The following is a 2,641-nucleotide window of genomic DNA, read 5'->3' as shown; positions in this document are numbered from 1 at the left end:
AGAGAAATACGGCACATCTGTGAGGTTTGGTAGTAAGCATACAACACATCCAAACATCCTGCTCTGTCTCTTCAGGGTTGTTTAAATCAAACCCAGTGGTGGCCTGGTCATTCCAATTTCTCTTACACAGCTGTGAAGGTTAAACCTGTTGAAAAGATTGAAGAATCTTTTCTGCCTTAGTTTAAGTATACAAAAGCCTTATATCCCAGATATTTCCAGCATCAGCAAGCTGTAGTAGGAGTTTCTCACCATCCAGGTTTGTGTTAAATATTGTAACTTATTACCACAGATTTTCTAAAATGTCTTACTTGCAGAAAGTTCCAAGGACATGCGAGAGCCTAATTGATAGCCTGTAAAATCTAATCTTTAAATGCTTAATTATGTTTGACTGTTTGATATGATTGAGTGTGAAGAGAAATTAACAAACTCTATTCAATATTCAATAAACTGTTGAAGCTCACTGAACAGAGCCACAGTGTTTGCTTACTAATTACAGATTAAATGAAAACCCGTTAGTGGTCTTATGCTGCCCTCCTATGGCCACTTTTGGTAGTTATCATTGCAATGTTGCACTGGAGTTGTCTATGACAGGAAACGATACAAGACCCCCTCGTTAAAAGGCATGTAATTATAATAAGGAACAGGTTTTTTTCCCTATCCTGATTCTTATACTATCAAGAAATCACTTTAACAAAACTTTAAATAGAACCTGTCTGACAGCATAAAGCAGACTACAAGATCTAAGAACAAAAAACAGACTGCTTCCAATCTGAAGAACAAATAACACAGTCACTGACATCTATCAGTCTAGAATAATTTGGCAATCCCACAAAGTACATTGAAATCAAAATTAATAATAAAAAACACTGAATATTGTTGAACTTTCCCAGGTGTGGCTGACCAACTCAACTGAGATATTGTGGCATGACTTGTTAAAATTCCTGCACAAGAAGGTAAAAGACATTTGGTTGAATTTTTTTTCTTGCTATAACCCATTATTTTATGCCAGTGGTCCCCAAACTACGGCCCGCGGGCCAGATGCGGCCCGCCTCCACATTTGGTCCGGCCCCCTGAACAATACTAGAGTATTTTCATATATGTGCATTTTTATTTGATAAGTTGGAATTTTGCAATAAAATAAATGTTCCTTAGTAATGAACTTTATTTATTATTAACTACTAGTTAGTATCTGTTTTATACATGCATATAATTGACCCTAACCCTTTTTTTATGTGGAGAACCCAGTGTTATTTGGTTATTATTTATTTCATAAATAGTGTTATTTCCTGACTTTTGTTCTCTGAAGAATCCAGAAAAGGTTATTTGATTGTGCTTTCTGAAAAACAATACATTTTTATGTTTAGCACTCTTACAATCGTCACACTTTTCCTGTTACAAACTGACCCCGGCCCCCCATCAGAGAAGGGACAAGTTATGTGGCCCTCACAGGAGAAAGTTTGGGGACCCCTGTTTTATGCATAACAAAGTCCAACCCTACCAAAGATATCCTTGGAGAAAAGTTTTGTTTTTCAAGGTTTATGAAAAATATAATATTTCTAACTGATCTGCAAAATACCAAAAAAGAAGGCAGCTGTGATGGCAAAAATAATTAGGAAGGTGCATGGCCACAAAAGCCACTAAGTGGATTTAATTTTGTTTAAATATCAGTTTACTCAAGAAAATCCACACTTTTGATTAGTATCTGACATATTTTGTAAAGAGAGTGTATTTTACTCAAGGCTCGCACATCACACAATCAATAGATGTGATGCTTTGATAAAGCCGGTTGGTGTTTTCCTAAGTAAAACCACGGTGACCATCCCTGAGCTGAGATTCAGGAGATTTATCGACGATGAGTGACACTGTGTGAACACAGAGTGACACCTACCTGTCTGCTCATCTAAACAAAGGTCACATCGCTGTGTGGTGTTGGTTGCCTGACAAATGCAAACCTGTCACTGTCTCCAGGGGCAGGATAAAAGGGTTCAACAAAGAAGAGAAGAAAAAAAAATAAAGCTTGGACTAGATTAAAAAAAAAAAAAAGAGTACATGCTGAATTACTTCAATGACAGTGACAAACATGTGTAGTTCAAAGACAAAACACAATTTAAACTGGATTTTGTGGGTGTCTGAATGATATTTAGTTCAATATTTCATCTATATAAACAAGAAAGGAACATATGAAGAGTATAAGGAAAAAAAATATCTGACAAAACAAAATGCATTTATTTTGTCATATGAATTGATAACTGCTTTTCATGAAATACTTAATATAAACTATATAAAAATTTAATCTGGCATATGTAATAGAATTTGAGATTTTAGGTAAAACATGGTCAGAAGTGGGAAGTGTGAGGCATGAATTGAGTTGAAATGTAACAGGGAAGTGAAATGACACATTTACAAGATGACAGGCCAGCTTTAATTTCCTGGAACACACAAACATACACAGATTGCACCATTTTCACTATTGTGACTGTAGCAAAATTGTAACCAAAGTACATTGTGGTATTATTGCATTCAGCATAACAAGACATTCAAGTGCACATTGCTGTGAAATCTTGTTTTCCTCTTCACAGATTTCTTCCCTTTTCGCTTGTTTTCACACTTAAATGTTTTTCACTATAAAACACATTTTGAC

The sequence above is a fragment of the Xiphophorus maculatus genome, chromosome 7 (assembly GCF_002775205.1).
Source record: "Xiphophorus maculatus strain JP 163 A chromosome 7, X_maculatus-5.0-male, whole genome shotgun sequence".
NCBI lineage: Eukaryota > Metazoa > Chordata > Actinopteri > Cyprinodontiformes > Poeciliidae > Xiphophorus > Xiphophorus maculatus.
The sequence above is the reverse complement of the archived record's forward strand: the minus strand, read 5'-3'. Positions refer to the sequence as shown.